Source organism: Lithobates pipiens, unplaced genomic scaffold (genome assembly GCF_037356315.1).
Source record: "Lithobates pipiens isolate NorthernLeopardFrog02 unplaced genomic scaffold, aLitPip1_a1.2 Scaffold_22, whole genome shotgun sequence".
Classification (NCBI taxonomy): domain Eukaryota; kingdom Metazoa; phylum Chordata; class Amphibia; order Anura; family Ranidae; genus Lithobates; species Lithobates pipiens.
In genome coordinates, this window is record NW_027507784.1 from 15,572,748 (window position 1) to 15,597,741 (window position 24,994).

At 45.7% G+C, this 24,994-nt stretch overlaps 1 pseudogene across 1 annotated transcript; it reads right to left on the reverse strand.

Annotated features, from left to right (window-relative positions):
• Positions 1 to 1,730: 1,730 nt before the first annotated feature.
• Positions 1,731 to 22,155, reverse strand: LOC143925347 (uncharacterized; annotated as a pseudogene). The gene is made up of 4 exons (XR_013261949.1): positions 22,088 to 22,155; positions 13,329 to 13,600; positions 1,881 to 2,105; positions 1,731 to 1,784 (listed from the first exon to the last, which is right to left on the reverse strand). The product of XR_013261949.1 is annotated as an uncharacterized LOC143925347 (transcript).
• Between the last annotated feature and the right edge of the window lie 2,839 nt (positions 22,156 to 24,994).

Genomic DNA, 24,994 nt, shown 5'->3' on the forward strand with positions numbered 1-24,994 from the left:
TGGGGTGTAGCACCTTTGAGGCAGATTGTGGGCACTGCTGGGTGGCACTGTGGGTGGCACTGTGGGTGGCACTGCTGGGTGGCACTGTGGGCACTGCTGGGTGGCACTGTGGGCACTGCTGGGTGGCACTATGGGCACTGCTGGGTGGCACTGACGGCGGGCACTTACTTATAATCAGGGTGGCACTGCAGGGGGCAGGTGGGCACTGGCAGGGGGCAGATGGGCGCTTGCATTGCTGGCCGTGATCGGGACTGATGTCCCGATCACGGCCGCCAGTGATCGTTTTTTTTTTTCTCCTCGCGCTGTCAGCGCGAAGAGGAATAATAGCCGATTACCGGCTCCGTTATATCACATGATCAGCTGTCATTGGCTGACAGCTGATCACATGATAAGGGGTCGGGATCAACCCCTTGCACGGATCGGTGATCAGGCGAGTCTCGTAGACTCGCCGATCACAGAGCGGGACGACGTCTATTGATGGCGTCCCGGAAAAGGAGATCCGCGCTGTAGCCGTCATTTGGCTATAGCGCGGATCTCAAGTGGTTAAATACTTGGACCCTCCAGACAAGAAAACCATCATCTGTGCCACAATAGGCAGCTGCCTAGACTATTGCAATTCATTTTATCTGGGATTGACAAAGAAGACAGTGCAGAGGCTTCAACTCATACAGAATGCTGCGGCAAGGCTACTTATGGGTGTCCCTTTGAGGGACCATAACACCCCCGTTCTTTGTGCCTTGCATTGGCTGTTGGTCTACCATCGTACCCTGTTTAAAGCAGGTTGTATCCTGTTTAAAATCATGAGAAGCCTTGCTCTGAGTTACCTCTGCTCACGCTTCCACAAACGAGTTCTGGGAAGATCACTTAGATCGAGCAGAAGAGACCTCCTCCACCTCTCTCTGCCTAAGAAGACTCTCCGTGGTGGTCGAGCTTTCTCCCACCAGGGTGCCGTGCCGTGGAACAGCCTCCCTGCTGAGCTCCAGGAGGTCCCTACCATCTTGGTCTTTCGCAGTAAACTGAAGACTTGGCTCTTCAAACAAGCCTTTCTCGCATAGCCTCTCTTGCTCCATCTCTCATGCTGCTTCTACCTGATTCTGTCTCCTCCTAATCCCTGGGTTTTTTTTTTTTTTTTCAGGGACTTTGCCAAACGCGCCGGGATCCTATGGGGTAAATGACCGCACTATATCAAGATTTCACTCAACTCAACAACTCAGCCTGGACTCGAGCTCTTCTACTACTATATTTTAAAAAATGTAAAAATGTTCTCACATACTCTTTTTTCCTGAGGAGGGGGGCCCTTGGGTGTGGTTGTGGGATGTTAAAGGTCCTTTATCTCTTTTTTTCTGTTATCAGTGGTGAACAGCTGAATGAGTCAGAGAGCGCCATGCAATGGTGTGGCGCTGGTCTCTGCTGCATTCCCCTGTGAGCCCAGGTTGCTTGTATAATGTACCCCCAAGAGACAGGTCCTTGACACCCTTCGATCATAGGGAGTGGGTAAAATAAAGATGGGTGTCATTCAACCTGGAAGACAGGGAACATTTAGTATTTGGAAAGAATTAGTGCAATGAAGATGGGGGGGGGGGGGGGGGGGGTTGCAACCAAAGCTGAATTTTTGTTTTTACTTTATTCTGAGCATATTTTAGAGTTTTGTATGAAATTGGAGTTGGGCTTTAGTTGCAAGCAAGGAAAGTCAGGTCACCAGGGTGTGACAGCTAATAATTGCTTTGTTCTGACACTCAGCTAACCTTACCTTGGACAGATAGCGTTACCCGGGCCTGATGTTCCTGAAATTATAATGAAAATAAGTGAGTTGTATTATACGTATTGTTCATAATAGTACATATAGTGCATATATGTATCTTGTGTATAATTTGACATACGTTTTGCGCTCTTAATGTATTTCTTTAATCGTGTCAGGTTCTCTTTCATTTGTATAACTTCGATTGTATGTAAATGGTTTTTAGTGTGATTTTTATCTTTCTCAGTGAAGAGGAATAATTCTTGGGCATATATCCTCAGGTCTCCTTGTTCCTCTATAATTCTTTCCTTCTCCTCGTCACCACTTTCCTCCAGATCGTCAATCACCACAACAACGTTCTTCTTTCCTTGAAGGTAAAAGGATATTCCATCATTCATCTGCACATGGGGTAAATTCAGAGTGGTGGGTGGTCACATGTTTAGTACAACTCTGTTAAAATAGTATTTCTGGTCAGAAAAACAAGCCTCAAATACTCACCAAATCTGGGGTCACATGCAGTGCCGGGTCCTTAGATATACATATCCCCCCTTATGTATTTATACATGGAGATCATATCCCCCTTGTGTATTTATACATGGAGATCATATCCCCCTTGTGTATTTATACATGGAGATCATATCCCCCATATGTATTTAAACATTGAGATCATATCCCTCATTATGTATTTAAACATTGTGATAATATCCCCCCTTATGTATTTATAAATGGAGATCATATCCCCCTTATGTATTTATACATGGAGATCATATCCCCCTTATGTATTTATACATGGAGATCATATCCCCTCTTATGTATTTATACATGGAGATCATATCCCCCCTTATGTATTTATACATGGAGATCATATCCTCCATTATGTATTTAAACATTGTGATAATATCCCCCCTTATGTATTTATACATGGAGATCATATTCCCCCTTATGTATTTATACATGGAGATCATATCCCCCCCCCCCCCCTTATGTATATATACATGGAGATCATACCCCCCCCTTATGTATTTATACATGGAGATCTTAACCCCCCTTATGTATTTATACATGGAGATCATATCCCCCTTATGTATTTATACATGGAGATCATATCCTCCATTATGTATTTAAACATTGTGATAATATCCCCCCTTATGTATTTATAAATGGAGATCATATCCCCCTTATGTATTTATACATGGAGATCATATCCCCTCTTATGTATTTATACATGGAGATCATATCCCCCCTTATGTATTTATACATGGAGATCATATCCTCCATTATGTATTTAAACATTGTGATAATATCCCCCCTTATGTATTTATACATGGAGATCATATCCTCCTTATGTATTTATACATGGAGATCATACCCCCCTTATGTATTTATACATGGTGATCATATCCCCCCTTATGTATTTATACATGGAGATCATATCCCCCCCCCCTTATGTATATATACATGGAGATCATACCCCCCCCTTATGTATTTATACATGGAGATCTTAACCCCCCTTATGTATTTATACATGGAGATCATATCCCCCTTATGTATTTATACATGGAGATCATATACCCCTTATGTATTTATACATGGAGATCATATCCTCCATTATGTATTTAAACATTGTGATAATATCCCCCCTTATGTATTTATACATGGAGATCATATCCCCCCTTATATATTTATACATGGAGATCATATCCCCCTTATGTATTTATACATGGTGATCATATCCCCCCTTATGTATTTATACATGGAGATCATATCCCCCCTTATGTATTTATACATGGAGATCATATCCCCCTTATGTATGTGATCATACCCCTGTGTTGAAGACTGTTGAAGACGACTTCCTGAATTTAAAAACTGAGCAACTGAATAGAAAAGAATGAGCAGACTGGTTCCATGTGACAGAAAGGCAACAGTAACTCAAATAACCACTCGTTACAACCAAGGTATGCAGAATATGATCTCTGAACTCACAACACATTGAACCTTGAAGTAGATGGGCTACAGCAGCAGAAGACCACAACAAGTGCCACTCCTGTCAGCTGAGAACAGGAAACTGAGGCTACAATTGGCACAGGATCACCAAAATTGGACAATAGAAGATTGGAAAAACATTGCCTGGTCTGATGAGCCTGGATTTCAGCTGTGACATTCAGATGGTGGGGTCAGAATTTGACGTAAACAACATGAAAGTCTGGATCCATCCTGCCTTGTATACACGGTTCAGGCTGGTGGTGGTGTAATGGTGTGGGGAGGATATTTTCTTGGCACACTTTGGACCCCTTAGTACCAATTGAGCATGGTTTAAACACCACGGCCTACCTGAGTATTGTTGCTGACCATGTTCATATTGGATTATAGAATTGGATTTAGAATTATGAATATTATAATTATTATTATAAGTCTTTCACACTTATGGTATAGTGTGGTGAGTTGCTCAATTGTAGTACATGCAATACAATCTACTTGGATTTCATCTTTGTTTCACTATGATATCCTATACGTGCCAAATCAGATCTTTACCTTTGCCAGGTTTACCTGGCCTTGATACTTTAACCTGATGGATGCCTTCTTATGGGCCGGCAGGCTATATTTTGTGATCATTGACAATTTTCCTTCCATGAACACCTAGTATTTTATACCACATATATATTTGGATCTATTTTTAAATTCACTGATTTATCAATCTCAATGTGCCTAACTGTACTGGTCCTGGCAAAGCGGATGATTCACGAAATGCATTGACCCTTCTAGCAGACCTTATGCACAGATTTGTTTGTGATGTATTATATTGATAGCAACATATGCTTTTTATATTGTGTAAAATAAAGACAAAAATTCTCCTAGACATATTGTATGTTATTAGTATCTGTTTCTATGGTATTGTGCACGTAGGGGTACGGTATATTTAACCACTTCCAGTCTGGCCTATTTTTTTTATATATCATTTTTTTTTTTAATAATATTCATATATATGTAAACATACAGAGGCCCAAAATTGAAGTAGAACCTTCAGGCATTCTACGAGCATAAATGATACATCTCATTTCTCAACCACCTATTACACTTTTGAAGGCCCTAGAGCACCAGAACAATGGAATTGCCCACAAAATGACCCCATTTTGGAAAGCAAACACCCCAACGTATAATTTATGAGGCTTAATGAGTCTTTTGAATGGTTCATTTTTTTCCAGAAGTTTTTGGAAAATGTGTAAAAAAAAATATGAAAACGCATTTTTTTTACACAAAGTTGTCAATTTATAAGATTTGTATAACACATAGCATGTATATAACAAAAATGACACCCCAAAATACATTCTGCTACTCTTCCTGAGTATGACGATACCACATGTGTGAGACTTTTAGACAGCCTGGCCACATACAGAGGACCAACATTGAAGTAATACCTTCAGGCGTTCTAGGAGCATAAATTACACTTCTCATTTCATTCCTACCTATCACACTTTTGAACGTCCCTGAGCACCATGAAAATGGAATTACCCACAAAATGACCCTATCTTGGAAAGCAAACACCCCAACTTATAATTTATGAGGCTTAATGAGTCTTTTGAATGGTTCATTTTTTTCCAGAAGTTTTTGGAAAATGTGTAAAAAAAAATATGAAAACGCATTTTTTTTACACAAAGTTGTCAATTTATAAGATATTTATAACACATAGCATGTATATAACAAAAATGACACCCCAAAATATATTCTGCTACTCTTCCTGAGTATGACGATACCACATGTGTGAGACTTTTAGACAGCCTGGCCACATACAGAGGACCAACATTGAAGTAATACCTTCAGGCGTTCTAGGAGCATAAATTACACTTCTCATTTCATTCCTACCTATCACACTTTTGAACGTCCCTGAGCACCATGAAGATGGAATTACCCACAAAATGACCCTATCTTGGAAAGCAAACACCCCAACGTATATTCTATGAGGCATGGGCTGCAGATAGGTACTCTGGTACTCTCATGGGCTGCTGATAGGTACTCGGGTATTTTGATGAGCTGCAGACAGGTACTCGGGTACTCTCATGGCCTGGTAACAGGTACTCAGGTACTCTGATGGCCTGGTGACAGGTACTCGGGTACTCTGATGGGCTACAGGTAGGTACTCAGGGATTCTGATGGGCTGGTGACTGGTATTCGGGTACTCTGAAGGGCGGTGACAGGTACTCAGGTACTCAGTACTCATATGAACTGTGACAGGTACTCAGGTACTCAGATGAACTGTGACAGGTAATCGGGTACTCAGTACTCAGATGAACTGTGACAGGTACTTGAGTACTCAGATGGGCTGTGACAGGTACTCAGGTACTCTGGTACTCATATGGACTGTGACAGGTACTCAGGTACTTGGGTACTCAGATGAACTGTGACAGGTACTCGGGTACCCAGATGAACTGTGAAAGGTAATTGGGTACTCAGATGGACTGTGACAGGAACTCGGGTACTCAGATGAACTGTGTCAGGCACTCGGATACTCAGATGGACTGCAACACGTACTCAGATGGACTGTGACAGGTACTCGGGTACTCGGATGGACTGTGACAGATACTCAGATGGACTGTGTGTGACAGGCACTCAGATGAATTGTGACAGGTACTTTGATGGGTGGTGACAAGTCCTTTGATGGGTGGTGACAGGTCTTCTTTATTGGAGGGGCAATCAGTGTGATTGGTGTACACTGTAAGTGGTAATGAGATGTTACCACAATCTCCTTCTCACACATGATTGGTGTGTTAGGAGGAGAACCCTCTATGTTTACATTTAGTGATTGGCTGTGAAAGGATCACAGCCGATCACGTGGTAAATAGCCACCAGCCAATGGTTGTTTACTAGTGTCGGGGATGAGCAGTGTTTCCGGGAACACGCCGCCACTGACATGCATGCGAAGTACACTCACGATCGCATGCATGCACCGTGCAAAGTGGGGCAGTACCATCTGTGATCAGCCGTGACTGGTGGTAACTCATTGTACATATATGTATGTTGTATTCTTAGCTGTCTTTTGGGGGAAATTCATCTACCAAGTCTGGGCTGTTATCCAGGACTTGGTTGACCTATTACCCTCATTTGTAAGTAAACACTGAGATAATCTAAACATATTTATTTGTGTGATGTGTTCTTTAAAGGTGCTAGCAAAAATATGTCTGAACAGAGAGTGTCAGGTGGGTTGGAATGTTCACAAGGTCATGGCAAGGCAGATGAGCAGGTAAATCCAAGCAGTCCTCAAGGGGGCTGTGCTACGTTTGGGGGCTCTTAAGGATTTCATCTACAGCCAGCCCTAGTTAATATAGACCGTAGCCACGATCCACGTGTGGGGCAGCTTCTGTGGCTGCGGCTGCTTGGGGCAGAGTCCAGAGAGCTCGAGCAGAGAGAAGCACTGTTCTAGAGATCTCAGGAAGTGAATGCACTGTGAGGGAGATTCGACAGTGAATGAGAAGTCTAGCCCCTAGGACAAAGAGCCTACATTGTGGATCTGGAAGCTGTGTACAAACTGGACCAAGTCAGAGTACTGTTGGAATGGCAGGAAGAAATACCTGTGTGCTTTCAAGGAAAAGAGGAAGGCGAGAGAGTGACTGCTAGAGTGAAATCTTAGGGCAGTTGCCGTCCCTTATTGGAGAAGATGAGTTTGAGACCTGGATGAGTCAGGCCATTCAGGCTATGGAGGAATGGAGTGTCTCAGAGGCCGTGAAATTACAGCAGCTCAGTGAGAGTCTTATAGGCCCTGCAGCCGAAGTAATCCACAATTTAGGAATGGGAAAGAGAACCTGTATTGCCATGGACTATATAGATGCTCTGTATGCTGTATTTGGAAGAGTTGAAGCAACTGCAGATCTGATGTACAAATTTAATTACACTCATCAACTAAAGGGGGAGAGCCTTTCTGGGTACATATTCTGAGTAGACAGAATGTTGCACCAGATTATCCTTAAAAGGGGCATCGATTCCATGGAGGCTGATCAAGCTCGTTTAGACTGGGTTTTGCAAGGAGCCCGGCCAAACCATTCCATTGTCTTAAAGTTACTACGGAAGAGAACCAAGGTAGTAGCCACGTATCATGAATTGATAAGAGAAGTGTGAGAAGAGGAGGCTCTATAGTAAGAAAAGAGTCAAGGAACGAGAGGATCAAGCTCTATGGCTGTTCACAGGGAGAAAGTAGTTTCCCGAGCTGTCCATGTGGAAGCAGGTTTCTCGGATGAGGACAGTGGAACTGAGTCAAAACCGACTGGGCTGGCCATCTCTGACACTAACAAGCAGGTTAGTGAACTGGGACCAACTGAGCTGATGACCCAGGTAGCTCAAGCACAAACCCAGATGTATCATGCTCTAATGCAAGTGATGTAGACCCAAGCAAAGGTCCAAGAACAAGGAATTCACCAAGGAGGGCCAAAGCTTTCCCATGCTCGAGAAAATAAATCTTACGGATGTGGAGAAGTTGGACACTTCTGGGCTGAGTGCCCCAAGGCTGGTATCAGCACACAATTACTCACTGAAGTTTTAAAAGCCTCTCAGAAGTTACTCTTCCAAAAGCTGGCAGGAAATTTCAGGGGACCTCAGTGAAGGAACTAGTTGAGAGTCCCGAGGGAAAACTGTGCTCCAAAGTTAAGAAGGAATCCACGAAAAAAAGGGAACGAAAGCCATCTGATACCCCTTACCCTTCCTTGCCTGTTAACCCCCCTGGCGGTGTTCCCGAGTCTGACTCGGGGTGGATTTTTCATACCAAAAGCGGTATCCCCGAGCCAGACTCGGGACTGCATCGCTGGATCCAGGAGGAGGTTTACTTACCTTCTCCTTCGGAGCCAGCGTTGTCTCCCCGCTGTACGAGCGAGCCGTGTCTCGCTCGATGCATTACATCGCCGATCTCCGTGCCCTGCGAGCGTTGCGACGCACGGGCACGGAGATCGGCGCCAAATTAAAAAAGTGAAACAAACAGTAAACATACAGTATAATGTAATCTTACAGATTACATTGCTGTATGTAAATATTTCACATCCCCGTTGTCCCTAGTGGTCTGCCCAGTGTCCTGCATGCACTTTTATATAATAAAAACTGTTCTTTATGCCTGGAAACTGCCCATAGCAACCAAAACTGTCACTGTACATCAAAAATGATTTTAGACCAGCTAGAAAAAAGCGATAATAAATTAGAATCACTCGCAGAATTGAGCGATAGCGATTTGTGGGGAGATCCGTCATCAAATACTGAAAAGTAATGACAGCGACAATTCTGCAACTGAGCAAATTTCAGTGTTTTTGATTTGATTACATTATTGAATAATTTTTATTATTGTTATATTATTATTTGGTACAATTATTTATAATTATTTATTATATTATAATTTATGATTTAATTTTTCAAACTTTATCATACCCGGGATGTCTGCTAGACTCTGGTTTGGACAGATTTAAGAGAGTTATTCCTAAGAATTGCAGGACTACAATATAAAACGCCAAATTTTCATGCAAAATAATGGTACCGCTTTTAGCACCTAAAATCCGAAATAATCGTACCGCCAGGGAGGTTAAAAAGAAAACAAGGTCCCAAGGGAAGTAAAGAAGGACACAGCAGATCAATGCACACTTTTCTAAGTGAGTGGTTAGACAGATTTCACCCCCTCCAAAGAGGTTGATTAGGGCCCAAACTATAGAGATGTTTATTGACTACCAAACGTATATTGACTATCAAACTTTCAATTGGAGGACTATCCCAGATCAGTATACAACCCCTCACATAGAGAATGCTTATCAGGAGCTGAATGGTTCAGTGTACTGGACCTGAAGAGTGGATATTATCAGATACCCATGCATCCGGATGACTGAGAGAAGACGCCTTTATCAGTCCCCTAGGATTCTTTGAATTTGACCGAATGCCACATGGGTTAATAGGGGTCCCCGCTACCTTTCAGAGACCGATGGAGAACACAGTGGGTGACATGAACTTGATAGAAGTGTTTGTATATCTGGACGATATCACTGTTTTTGGCAGAACGTTGGAGAAGCATGAGGCTCGATTGGAGAAAGTTTTTCAATGACTACACACTGAGGGGCTGAAGTTGTCGTTAGAGAAGTGTCAATACTATCAGACTTCAGTCACATATCTTGGACATGTAGTCTCAGCTGAGGGAGTAGCTACTGACTCTCAGAAGTTGGAGGCTGTTACTTTGTGGCCTCGCCCAAGCAACATCACTGAATTGAGGTCGTTTTTGGGTCTCTGCTCCTACTATAGAAGATTTGTGAAAAATTTTGCACAGATTGCCAAACCTCTGAATGAGTTATTGCAGAAGCAGACAGAAGGGGACCCACAGAAGGCCCACACTAGAGGCCCAAGGAAGCCACATTAGTCTAATCGAGAGTAATGGACAGTGAAGTGTGACAGAGCCTTTGAATGTCTGAAGGGGAGCCTCATTAAAGCGCCGGTGTTGACCTATGCTGATCCCTCCAAACCTTACCAATTACACATGGATGCTAGCAGAGACAGCCTAGGGGGAGTGTTATATCCGTAGTTGGAAGGGAAGCTCTGCCCGGTGGCCAACGTGAGTCGCAGTCTCACTCCCTCTGAGAAGAATTATCTGATCTGGTACACAAATTATAGTTTCTGGCCCTCAAGTGGGCTGTAGTAGACAAGCTACGGGATTATCTATATGGAGCCATGTCTATAGTTATATCCCTCTAGTGTTGCGCACCAGTGACTGTCATCATATCTGTGAGCCCAACCAAATGGATTGTGGAACTAGTAGCTCTTCAGACTGACTTTACCCCCTTCCTGACCAGAGCACGCTTTATAATTTGGCACTGCGTTGCTTTAACTGAAAATTGCGTGGTTGTTCGACAGTACCCAAACCAGATTTGCATCCTTTTTTCCCCCCCACAAATAAAGCTTTCCTTTGGTGGTATTTGGTCACTTCTGCAGTTTTTATGTTTTGCCCTATAAACTAAAAAAAGCAACAATTTTGATAGAAAAACAATATTTTTTACTTTTCTCTATAATAAATATCCCCAAAAGTGTGTCTGCAAACTATGGGAAATATTTATGGCATTTTTTTTTTTTTTTTTTACTAGTAATGGCGGTGATCTGCGATTTTTAGCAGAACCGCGACATTGCGTCAGACAGATCGGAGACTTTTGACACTTTTTGGGACCATTGTCATTTATACAGTAATCAGTGCTAAATGCACTGATTACTGTGTAAATGTCACTGGCGGGGAAGGGGTTAACACTAGGGGGCGATCAAGGGGTTAAATGTGTGTTCCCTCAGCGTGTTCTAACTGTATGGGGATGTGAGTGACTAGGAGAGGAACCATATCGTTTTTTCCTACTTAGTAGGAAGAAACAATATGGCTCCTCTACTCTGACAGCACAGGGATTTGTGTATTTACCCACACAAATCCCTGTGCTGGCGCTCGTGCACGTAATTATGCGTGCCGGGAGGTGATCGCCATGCAGCGGGCTTGTGCATGCGCCCTTTGGTCGCCAAAAACGGGGTAAGACATATGGGATTTCTCCCAGGAGAGCCATTATGCCGCCGTATATCTGCGTGACACAGTCGCCAAGTGGTTAAAGGGGAAAGATGTAGAATATGTATTTGTTGCAGATTCATATAGATGTGTGAGGACCTGGGGTTGGGAACAGGAAGTAGGAAGTTATGAAGTTAAACTAAAAAAAGGTTTACTGGCAGCTCACTGCTGGCTGAAATAAACAAGTTCTTTACAAGGTTCATCTGACGACTCATCATTGCTTCTACAGAATCTACAGATACCAAAAACAATGAAACCTGACTACTGCTACTTCATCCGAAACAAATTTGGGCTTTGTTTATTGGACTGTAGAACTGTTGCATTCAGTGGTGGCTGGTGTTTTTTTTTTTTGGGGGGGGGCAAACAACCACCCTCCCCCGGGCACCCGCTGTTAGTCCAGGACTTACCCCAACTAGGTGGTGGGTGACGGGCATCAGGCAGCTAGTAGCGGCTCCTGCGTCCTCCTCTCCATCACGGCGGCTTCTGCTGTGCGTCTCCTCCCCTCCTCCTAGGCATCTAATAGGATCTCCTGTCCTTTCAGCCAATCGGGTGACAAGTCTCAAGACCCTTTTACTGATTGGCTGGGAGGAGGTTCAGTGTTACAGATAGTGAGTATCCGTTCGCTATTGTAACACACCTGGGTGGGCTTGGTTCACACTCTCTGCATCCTGAGCCTACCCTATTTTGAAGCCTATAAGAGCCTTTGGCTTTAATTAGGTGCTTCAAAAAAAAAGTCCCCCCATTAGAATTCATGCGTCTGGCATCCTGCATAGGGGCCGGATGCATGGATAGGGGGGCGACGCCCGTGCCGTTAATGCCCCTGGTTGCAGGATATAATATATTGATTACTTTCTAACTAAATCTGGCTGGTTTATCAAGAGTGGAACAATTATTTAAACCCTTCATGTTGACTGTACGCGTATACCTGGGTGATAACTGCAGGCATCATCCCAGTACCGTTTGTTAGAGCGGGCGGTCGGCTCTTTAGGGATAACAACTGATGCAGCTAAAAGCCGCTCGGCTGCTTTCCCGAAAGCAGCAGGAGGGGACAACACCCTCCCGCCACCCGTTGCCGGTCTTCTTGGGCCTCCCGTCCCTCCGGGAGACCCGAGCCACCATCCAGCGCTTCCGCCGGCTAGGCTGAGACCCGGAGGAAGCCGCATTTGGCTCTAAACGGGTCTTCAAGCTATAATTCTGGAAGCGACGTCACAACGTCACTTCCAGTTTACTCAGCTGCCGACGGCGCCGATTTAAAAAAAAAAATTACAGTATTCAGAAATCTCAGTTTTTGGCAATCTAAATAGTTTTAAGTGCAAAGGAGGGATTTGGGGCTCCGATCCCGCCATAAAGAGTACCTGTCACCAACTATTACTGTCACAAGGGATGTTTACATTCCTTGCGACAGCAATAAAAGTGATCACATTTTTTTTTTTTTTTTTTTAAAGGACTGTGTAAAAAAATAAAGAAAGAAATAAATAAGAAAAAAAAAATGTTTAAAGCGTCCCCGTCCCCGCGAGCTGGCGCAGTAAAGAAAAAGCATACATAAGTCGCATCCGCAAATGTAAACAGTGTTCAAATCACACATGTGAGGTATCGCCGCAATCGTCAGAGTGAGAGCAATAATTGTAGCAAAGGACCTCCTCCGTAACGCAAACCTGGTAACTGTTAAATTTTTTTAATAGTGTTGCCTATCAAGATTTTTAGGTACCGTAGTTTTTCGCCATTCCATGAGTGTGCGCAATTTCAAAGCATGACACGTTAGGTAACTATTTACTCGGCATTACATCATCTTTCATAGTATACAAAATCGGGCTAACTTTTACTGTTTTGTTTTTTAATTCATGAACGTGCCTTTTTTCACAAAAAAAAATGCGTTTGAAAGACCGCTGCACAAATACCGTGTGACATAAAATATTTCAACGACCACCATTTTATTCTCTAGGGTCTCTGATATATATATATATATAAAACTTGTAAGCAACAAATTTCAGAAATAGGCTTAGGTGTGAAAGGGTTAATATGGATGGAAAAAAAAGACGTATTACTTACCAAACCTGTCATGAAGATATTTCAGCTCCTCGTCGTAGAGTGAGCTACTCACATTGGTCGATATTTATCCTCCCACGTTTCTGAGTATGATACAAGATGGCAAAGTCATACTCGGAGACCTCTTGTTGGAACCTAGAAGTGTTATTGGTTATGTACACAGATCGGGCCAAGATCTTTGTGTTCTTACACATTCTCTTCTCCAGAAAATCTTTCAGCCATTCGTAATTCTGTTCACTGTCTCTGGAGCAGATTGCCACCATTTTTTGCCCCATCTGGAATAACCAACAGACATGAGTCACGATCTGATAACATGATTAACAGTTTATTTCATTGCTTGTGTAGATCTACCCTCGTGAGGGCCGCTGATAGAATCTGTACCCCACTGGTTCTCACTGACTCTGCAAGCCCCCCCCCCCCCCCCCGACACCTCTGACACCCTGGGTTCAGTCATTATTACCCATTGACACCAGTAATAAGAAACGTACACAATACTGATGAAACCATTTAGCTTTGTTTACTGTGGCGAGAAGTGACACAAAGGAATGAATAACATAAAATTGTAGGTCATGTGAATATTTTATCTTAAGGCAACAAATCTCTAGTAATCAGTAATACTATGTAAGGATTTTTGTTAGTAAGGCAGAATACAAAGAAATGTGGTTAAATGCAATCAAACCCTGTTTCAGTCGTTGACGCCTATGTGAACAGGCAACAGAAAGGTAGAGGACCGACACTTTACTGACTATGTCAGACCACTCCTTTCTGTATCCTCAGTCCACAGGCACTCCACATCCATGTAACTGGCAAATCATTCAGCAAAACTGTTGTGTTTATAACTTGGCTGGCTCCTTTGTTTTTGCAGCGATATTTGGCCGATAGCGGGGTGCTATTAACCACCGCTAGTGGCCGAAATAGGGTTAAAATCCCCCCCGCAAAATGCAGCTGTGGCAGCGTCTTGCCGGCGGTTCGGTGGTGCTGCCCATTGATTTCAATGGGCAGTGGTGCTGTAGGAGCGGTGAGGGACACATCAGCACTGGTGTCATGTCTTCACTATTGTCTGTGCTTGACCATTCACAAACCTGCGGTGCCATTAGAGGCTTTGTCTTTGAATGGCCAAGCCTATGTAGCAGTACCCCTGAAGGAGCTGCTTAAGTTTGTTCAGTCCGTTTCTCTGCCTCTCAATCCCAAAGAACTGTCCCAGCCCCTCTTTCAGGCTGGAAAGCCTGTGTACATGCAGTCATCTGTGTTAATGAATGTGCAGCCCATCTGTGATAATGTAAGTCTTTGGCTGCAATACCCACTGCACACTCCCCCCACCAAAAAACCTTTGGTCCTCCAAAAGAGGTAAAGAGTCTGTGACCTGTTACATGCTTTTCATTATACACACGGAGGGAAAAGCAAGTTAGTGTACACAGGAAAACAAACAGTATGTCTTTGCATAAGAACCTGGCAGAACAACCTCCCACCAATTAGCATAGGAGGGGAGGTTGTCCTACCTACAGGCCACTTGAATTGGTATAGCCCAGCTTATGCGCCAGGGGGTGAGTTGGGGTTGTCCTTCACTAAATATGTGGTGGAAGAACCAGGCGCCTCAAGAGTCCTTTTTGGAGTGAAAACAGCTTCCTCTGAGCTTTCACCCAGAGTATTATAGGTCATTCTCTTAGGTGGGTGAATAGCTCTTTGCTCTCTCTGTTCTTTAGGCTCTAGAGTTACAGGCACGCTGGTCTCTGCTTCATTCACAGATTTTCCCTCTTCCTGCATATCAGCCTCAGCTTCCTCTTCAATGAAGGATGGGAAGTCTTCGGGGTCTGCTGTCATTAAGGAAGATTGAGGGTCCTCCAACCCTTCAAAAGGTGGACTTTGAGGCACAAAACTCCGGAGCCTCTGCCCTGAGAATCCTGGTGTCAGTCGCCTTGGGAGGAGAAGAAGGGTGGATGGCAGGCTTTGATATTTGGGATGGCCAAAACCGATCCATTCTCATCTCTTTATCCTCACTGTCCTCATCCTCTTCATCTAGAGCAGGGGTAGGGAACCTTGGCTCTCCAGTTGTTTTGAAACTACAAATCCCATCATGCCTCTGCCTCTAGGAGTCATGCCTGTGATTGTTAGGGTCTTGCAATGTCTCATGGGACTTGTAGTTTCAAAACCACTGGAGAGCCGAGGTTCCCTACCCCTGATCTAGAGGCACAGACTGAGACCTAGTCACTGGTCATGATCTCTGAGAGGCCATAGAGGTGGACTGTGAATCTGACTGTGGTGGCACACGAACTGCTTCCGACAGAGACAACAGATGGTTGCAGTGCCAAGTCATCAGCAGGCCTGTGCCCACTTCTGGCCAGATTTGATACATTGGGAATCCTGGCAGCTGTTTGCAAAGAACATAAGGCTGTGACTTCCAGTGGCCAGCCAACTTGTGCTTTCCAGAAACACCCAAGTTTCTCAGCAGTACTCTGTCACCTGGTTGCAAGTCCTGCACTCGTACCCTGAGGTCAAAGTTGTTTGTTCCTCTGTCCTCTGGCATCTGAGGGCCTTGTCATAGGCGGTCTTCAGACTTTTCCGTAAGAGGTCCACGTACCCTCTGTGGGAGGTTGTAGAGGTATGGTCTAAGGACCTGGCAAAGGACAAGTCTACTGGCAGCTGGACCTCCCGTCCAAACATCAGATTATAGGGAGAGTATCCTGTGGCATCATTTGCGGTGCTGTTATAAGCATGTACAATAGCGGCTATATGCTGCTTATTCCAGTGCTGCTTTTGTTCTAAATTCAAAGTCCCAAGCATATCCAGGAGGGTTCGGTTTAACCTCTCTGGCTGAAGATGCCCTTGAGGTTGGTATGGGGTGGTTCTGGACTTCTTAATGCCTTATGCCGCGTACACACGGGCGGACTGTATGGCGTACTTAGTCCGTCGAAACACATTTCAGCGGACAGTCCACTCGTGTGTGGGCTTCAGTGGACTTTTTCAGCGTGCAGTCCGGTGTACTAAGAATTTTCGGATTTTTCAAAATTCTGTCCGTCGTACTCGCATTTCGGCGGACAATCCGGCCGTGTGTATGCCAGTCCGCCGTACTTTTGAAATGAGCAGACTTTTTCCGCTCGGAGAAAAGTCCGCTCATTTCGAGCAGGTCTCCAGGTAGGCGGGGCCCGCGAAGGAGACGTCGCTGGCCCCACCGCCTGGTATGGACTTAAAGGGGAACCCCAACGCCAAAAAAAACGGCATGGGGGTCCCCCCCAAGTCCACAACAGACCCTTGTCCGAGCACGCTACCCGGCCGGCCAGGAAAGGGGGGCGAGCGAGCGCCCCCCCTCCTGAGCCGTACCAGGCCGCGTGCCCTCAACATGGGGGGGTGCCTTGGGGAAGGGGGGGCCCCCACCCCAAAGCACCTTGTCCCCATGTTGATGAGGACAAGGGCCTCTTCCCGACAACCCTGGCCGTTGGTTGTCGGGGTCTGCGGGCGGGGGGCTTATCGGAATCCGGGAGCCCCCTTTAATAAGGGGGCCCCCGGATACCGACCCCCCCCACCCTATGTGAATGAGTATGGGGTACAATGTACCCCTACCCATTCACCTGTAAAAAAAAAGTACAAAAAAAAAAAGTACAAAAAAAAAACACAACACACGAGATAAAATACTTTATTGCACAGCTCCGGGGGTCTTCCGTCTTCGGGGGTCTTCTCGCCGGACTCCTCCGCTATCTTCTTGTAGCTCTTTTGCTAGCGGAGGAGTCCTGCTTTCTTCCTCGCCGCCGGCCTCTTCTCCCGACTTTGGGGGTCTTCTCGCCGGGCTCCTCCGCTATCTTCTTGTAGCTCTTTTGCTAGCGGAGGAGTCCGGCTTTCTTCCTCGCCGCCGGCCTCTTCTTCCGACTTCGGGGGTCTTGTCCCCCTCTTTGGTTCTTCTGCCGGGCCACCGCGCCTTCTTATAGCTCTTTTACAGGCGGTGGCCCGGTCTTCTGTCGCCGCCGCCGCCGCCGCCGCCTTCCGTTCTTCTTCTTCTTCTTCTTCTCCTTCTTCTCCAGGAGATGTTGACTCGACGTTCTCTCCGGCCACAATGCCAGGGACCCGCTGCGCGGCCACTTATATAGGGACAAGGGGCGGTGTAACATGGCTTTATGTCACATGGGTTGGTCACATGGGTTGATGTCACATGGGGACTGTGACATCGTAAGGGGGCGGGGTCACCATGTGACACCAACCCATGTGACATAAAGCCATGTGACACCGCCCCTTGTCCCTATATAAGTGGCCGCGCAGTGCGTCCCTGGCATTGTGGCCGGAGAGAGCGTCGAGTCAACATCTCCTGGAGAAGAAGGAGAAGAAGAAGAAGAAGAACGGAAGGCGGCGGCGGCGGCGGCGACAGAAGACCGGGCCACCGCCTGTAAAAGAGCTATAAGAAGGCGCGGTGGCCCGGCAGAAGAACCGAAGAGGGGGACAAGACCCCCGAAGTCGGAAGAAGAGGCCAGCGGCGAGGAAGAAAGCCGGACTCCTCCGCTAGCAAAAGAGCTACAAGAAGATAGCGGAGGAGTCCGGCGAGAAGACCCCCGAAGTCGGGAGAAGAGGCCGGCGGCGAGGAAGAAAGCCGGACTCCTCCGCTAGCAAAAGAGCTACAAGAAGATAGCGGAGGAGTCCGGCGAGAAGACCCCCGAAGACGGAAGACCCCCGGAGCTGTGCAATAAAGTATTTTATCTCGTGTGTTGTGTTTTTTTGTACTTTTTTTTTACAGGTGAATGGGTAGGGGTACATTGTACCCCATACTCATTCACATAGGGTGGGGGGGTCGGTATCTGGGGGCCCCCTTATTAAAGGGGGCTCCCGGATTCCGATAAGCCCCCCGCCCGCAGACCCCGACAACCAACGGCCAGGGTTGTCGGGAAGAGGCCCTTGTCCTCATCAACATGGAGACAAGGTGTTTTGGGGTGGGGGGGCCGCGCGGCCCCCCCTTCCCCAAGGCACCCCCCCATGTTGAGGGCACGCGGCCTGGTACGGCTCAGGAGGGGGGGCGCTCGCTCGCCCCCCTTTCCTGGCCAGCCGGGTAGCTTGCTCGGACAAGGGTCTGCTGTGGACTTGGGGGGGACCCCCACGCTGATTTTTTTTGGCGTTGGGGTTCCCCTTTAAGTCCATACCAGGCGGCGGGACCAGCGACGTCTCCTTTTGCGGGCCCCGCCTACCTGGAGACGCGCTCGAAATGAGCGGACTTTCCTCCGCGTGTGTGGGCGAGTCCGTTCATTTCAAAAGTAGGGCGGATAGTACGGCGGACTTAGTACGCCGTATTAGTCCGCTCAAAAAGTGCCGTGTGTGGACAAGTAGCCCGTTCGAAAAGTCCGACGGACAGTCTGGCGGAAAGTACACCAGACTAAGTACGCCACACAGTCCGCTCGTGTGTACGCGGCATTAGAGGTCTAAAAGTCTTTCGATGAGGTTGCTCTCAAAGTCTCTCCGCTGATCAGAGTGAATACATTGGGGCAGGCAACAGCAAAGGTCCGACAGAACAAATCCGGAACAAATCCGTCGGACAACTCGATCGTGTGTGGGCTTCATCGACCTTTGCTGTCCAAAAAAAAAACTCTGACGGATTTTAGAAATAGAACATGTTTCACATTTTTCGGCCGGAACCAGTTCCTATGGAGAAATTCGCTCGTCTGTATGCTAGTCCGACGGACAAAAACCACCACTAGGGCAGCTATTGGCTACTGGCTATGAACTTCCTTATTCTATTCCGTTCTAACGTCATCGCGTTCTAATCCATCGGACTTTGGTGTGATTGTGTGTGGCCAAGTCCGTTCATTCGCAAAGTCCGCCGGAACTCCGCCAAAAGTCCGTGGGGAAGACCGTCAGACCTAGTCTGTCGAAAAGTCCGGTCATGTGTACGCAGCATTATGCCCGTACAAACGGTCGGAATTTCCGACAACAAATTTTCGATGGGAGCTTGTTGACGGAAATTGCGACCGTGTATAGGCTCCATCGGACATTTTTTTGTCGGAATTTCTGACAACAAAAATTTGAGATCTGGTTCTCAAATTTTCCGACAACAAAAAAACAATTCCAACGCACAAAGTGCCACGCATGCTCAGAATCAAGTAGAAGAGCCGCACTGGCTATTGAACTTCATTTTTATCGGCTCCTCGTACGCGTGGTACGTCACCGCGTTCTTGACATTCGCAATTTCCGACAACACTTGTGTGACCGTGTGTATGCAAGACAAGTTTGAGCCAACATCCGTCGGAAAAAAAAACATGGATCTTGTTGTTGGGAAATGTCCAATCAATGTCTGGTCATGTGTACATAGTATCATTCTTGAAATATAATAAACACTATTGATTTTAAATAAAATGTTAGATCACGGTGTTTCATTTTTATTATTCTGGATCTTTAAAGCAGAGGTCCTCCCTAAAAAAAAGAAATTACAAAAAAATGCTACTAAAAATCTGAAATAAATAAATAAATAAAAAATATTTACTTACCAGAAATGGCTGTTGCTGGGCAGATCGCCCTAATTTACTGCTTCCTACATTCATTCTTCTACTCCTCGCATTGTCTTCTGGGGAATGGGGCGCGCTTTGTTCTGGGACCCGTGTGCGTCCCAGAACACAGCCGGCCATTCACAAAGCGCCGTGCGACTCGCGCATGCGTAGTAGGAAACGGACAGTGAAGCCACCAGGCTCCACTGCCTGTTTCCCTTAAGTTCAATGCTACCGAGCATGCGTCGAATTGTTTCCAAGCATGCGTACTAATTTTGTGCATCGGAATTGCTACAGACGATCGGGATTTCCGAACGTAACTTTTTCCATTGGAAAAATTGAGAACCCGCTCTCAGTCTTTTTCTGACGGAAATTCGGCCAGCAAAAATCCGATGGAGCATACACACGGTCGCATTTTCCGACGAAAAGCTCTCATCGGTCTTTTGTTGGGCGAATTTACGATCATGTGTACGTGGCATTAGTTCAAATGGACAGATCGGCCTCGGAAGGCCGACATCACGGGCAAGTGTGCTTATTAACCACTTCAGCCCGGACCATTTTGCTGGCCAAAGACCAGACCACTTTTTGAGATTCGGCACTGCGTCGCTTTAACTGACAATTGCGCGGTCGTGCGACGTGGCTCCTAAACAAAATTTACGCCCTTTTTTCCCCACAAATATAGCTTTCTTTTGGTGGTATTTGATCACCCCTGCGGTTCTTATTTTTTGCGCCATAAACAAAAAGAGAGTGACAATTTTGAAAAAAAAAAACATTATTTTTTACTTTTTGTTATAATAAATATCCCCCAAAAATATATATAAAATTATTTTTTTCCCTCAGTTTAGGCCGATACGTATTCTTCTACATATTTTTGGTAAAAAAAAAAACACAATAAGCGATTATTGATTGGTTTGCGCAAAAGTTATAGCGTTTACAAAATAGGGATAGTTTTATAGCATTTTTATTATTTTATTTTTTTTACTAGTAATGGCGGCGATCAGCGATTTTTATTGTGACTGCGACATTATGGCGGACACATCGGACATCTTTGACACATTTTTGGGACTATTGTCATTTATACAGCAATCAGTGCTATACAAATGCAGTGATTCCTGTGTAAATGACACTGGCAGTGAAGGGGTTAACCAGTGGGTGGCAGTGTAGGGGTTAAGTGTTCCTAGGGGTGTGTTACTAACTGTGGGGGGCTGGGCTTTGATTTAGTGAACACTGATCTCTGCTCCAATCACATGGAGCAGAGATCAGCGTCACTAGTTGCTAGGCAGAACGGGGAGATGCTGTTTACAATGGCATCTCTCCATTCAGCCGCCCCGTGAGACGATCGTGGGTATGCCCGCAGCGATCGAGTCCGCGCGTCCCGCGACCGTACTCACAGCGCCGGAGCTGCGAGACCCAGAAGTCGCTCCGGGATCCATGGCAGCGGCGCAGAGGAAGACGGAGGACCGCTTCTGGGGCTTCGTTCTCAGGTAAGTTATTCATAATGAGCTAGTATGCTATGCATACTAGCTCATTATGCCTTTGCCTTACAGGGGGTGCTTTTAAAAAAAAAATTTGCCTTTACTTCCTTTTTATAGATTAGACGTAACTGTACGCCAATAGGCCTCCCATGCCATTCTGCCGATGTACATCGGCGTGCGCTGGTCGGGAACTGGTTAAAAGTCAGCAGCTACAGTGTTTGTAGCTGCTGATTTTTAAAAAAAAACAACAACATTTTTTTCAGCTGTACCTCGGCTTTAAATGCAGCATTGAAGTATTGTGACACGGACTCCTCTTTACCCGATATCGTTGGACATTGCTCTGTAATGCCGCGTACACGCGATCGGAATTCTGGCCAGAAAAAGGCAGATGAGAGCTTTTCATCTGAAAATGCGACCGTGTGTACGCTCCGTCGGAATTTAGCTGTCCCAATTTCCGCCAGCCAAAAATTGATAGCACGTTCTCAATTTTCCCGTTGGAAAAACATTCTAGCGGTAATTCCGATCGTGTGTATGTGATTCCCGACACGCCAAAAATCACGCATGCTCAGATTCAACTACGAGACGGAAGTTATTGGCTACTGGCTATTGAACTTCCTTTTTCTAGTCGCGTTGTACGTGTTGTACGTCACCGCGTTCTAAACGATCGGAATTATGATGTGACCGCGTGTAGGCAAGAAGGCTTGAGCCGAATTCCGTTGGAATTCCGTCAGGAAAACCAGCAGAGCTTTTTTCCGACGAGAATTCCGATCGTGTGTACGCGGCATTACTATATTTACTAATTCAGAATCTTCACCTCAAATATCGTTTCCCTTACCTTCCCACAGGACGATCGATGGGGACCTTTCTCATACCAAGCTGGAGAAGCCGTGTGCTGCTGTTGTGATAATACGGAATGAGGAAAAGACTATAAGAAGAATATGTGAGAACGTTGCTGTGCACGCCCTTAACCTGTTTGGCTCCAGAGCAATTTTTTTTTCATTCTCCACATACATGTAAAAATCGTAATTTTTTATTATTTTTTTGGTAATAACATTAATTAAACCCCCAGAGCATGACATATATTTTCTGAAAGCAGAGGCCCCGTAGAATAAAAAGGTGGAAGTTGCAAGTTTTTGTTTCGCATGATATTTTGCGCAACTGTTGATTGAATGCAAAATTTTCAGGAAAAAATAATCATAAAATGTTTTTTTTTTTTTTTTAGTGCAAAACCACGCCGTATCATTTTGGGGTAAAATATAAAAGACGAGGCTGCGTCGAGTAAGTAGATACCAAACATTACATGTCGTAAAATTGTGATATCGACCAAAAAATGATGGTGCCCAAAAATCCCCATAGGTGACGCTTTAAAACCCTTTACACGGCTCATGACTTTAGAGCTAACTAGGAGCTCGTGTGCAAGAATTATTGTTCTCGTATGTCACATGTATGGTGCGACTGCGGTTTGCATGTGCGTGCGCGCGCTGGCCTTATTTTGTTGAGAAACGCCCCCCTCTAGCATTTTTTGGCCATGGTCATCTTGAGTAAGGGCAGCAAATTAACAATTGCTTCCCAGAATACATCTGCCCTTAGCCAAGCACGCCCTCCTGTCTGTATGCCTGAGCTGAGAAAACCCCTCCTCCCATGAAGACTCCTGGGATGTATGACATCATTTTGGCTTAGGCCAGAAACCAGGAAGCAAGTGAATGAAATTTTAAAATATATATATATATATATATATAAAACACATAAATATAATATACCTTCCTATATAAGGCTAGCAGCACAAGTATTTGTTGATTGGGGGAGTTTAGTTCCACTTTATCCTCTCCCCTCAGCGCCGGCCAAAATTACCGGGAGGGCAACCATGTACATCCGCCCGCGATTGAGCTGCCTGCGCAACCTCCTGCGAGAAGCGGGCAGCACGCTCTGCGACCAGCGAGTCCATGAGCCTTGGCTGACTGCCCACCAGTGCCACCTACCAGGGCATATCAGTAATGCTAAGTAGTGCCCACCAGTGCCACCTACCAGGGCATATCAGTAATGCTAAGTAGTGCCCACCAGTAACACCTATCAGGGTATATAAGTACTGCTAAGCAGTGCCATGTACTAGTGCATATCAGTACTGCTAAGCAGTGCTCACCAGTGCCACCTACCAGTGCATATCAGTACTGCTAAGCTGTGCCCACCAGTGCCACCTACCAGGGCATATCAGTACTGCTAAGCAGTGCCCACCAGTAACACCTACCAGTGCATTTCAGTACTGCTAAGCAGGGCCCACCAGTAAAACCTACCGGGGCATATCAATACTGCTAAGCAGTGCCCACCAGTAACACCTGCCAGTGCATAACAGTACTGCTAAGCAATGCCCGCCAGTGCCACCTACCGGGGAATATCAGTACTGCTAAGCAGTGACCACCAGTAACACCTACCAGTGCATATCAGTACTGATAAGCAGGGCCCACCAGTGCCACCTACCAGTGCATATCAGTACTGCTAAGCAGTGCCTGCCAGTGCCACCTACCAGGGCATATCAGTACTGCTAAGCAGTGACCACCAGTAACACCTACCAGTGCATATCAGTACTGCTAAGCAATGCCCGCCAGTGCCACCTACCGGGGAATATCAGTACTGCTAAGCAGTGACCACCAGTAACACCTACCAGTGCATATCAGTACTGATAAGCAGTGCCCACCAGTGCCACCTACCAGTGCATATCAGTACTGCTAAGCAGTGCCCGCCAGTGCCACCTACCAGTGCATATCAGTACTGCTAAGCAGTGCCCACCAGTGCCACCTACCAGTGCATATCTGTACTGGTAAGCAGTGCCCACCAGTAACACCTACCAGGGTATATTGCTACTGCTAAGCAGTGCCCACCAATAAAATCTACCAGTGCATATCAGTACTTACTGCTAAGCAATGCCCACCAGTGCCATCTACCAGTGCATATCAGTACTGCTAAGCAGTGCTCACCAGTAACACCTACCAGAGCATATCGGTACTGCTAAGCAATGCCCACCAGTGCCCCCTGCCAGTGCTGCCAGTCAGTGCCACCTATCAGTGCTGCCAATTAATGTCACCTACCAGTGCCCATCAGTGCCACCTATCATTGCACATCAGTGAAGGATAAGAATTACCTGTGTGCAAATTTTATAACAAACTATGGAAAAAGATTTTTTTTCTTCAAACTTTTCAGTCTTTTTTTGTTTGTTTAGCAAAAAATAAACCCCCCAGTGGTGATTAGATACCACCAAAAGAAAGCTCTATTTGTGTGAAAAAATGATATCAATGATCATATGGATACAGTGTAGCATGACTGCGTGTGACAGCGCTGAAAGCTGAAAATTGACCTGGGCAGGAAGGGGGTTTAAGTGCCCAGTAAGCAAGTGGTTAAACTGCCTTTGGTGGACATTGTTCATAATTCCATTTACAAATTCTGAACTTTTCACTTGAATGTCGTTTCCTTACCTTCCCTCAGGACAATGGAGATCTTTCTCATACCGAGCTGGAGGAGCTGTGATAATACTGAAGGAGGGACAGGAAGTAAAACAAAACATCCTGTATACAACATATACCCGCTGTGCCCATTATGAGGAGTCCCCACCATCCCTGTGCTGAGTTCCCGGGTCTGTACACCCGCTGTGCCCATTATGAAGGGTTCCCACCATCCTTGTGCTGAGTTCCCAGGTCTGTACACCCGCTGTGCCCATTATGAGGAGTTCCCACCATCCATGTGCTGTGTT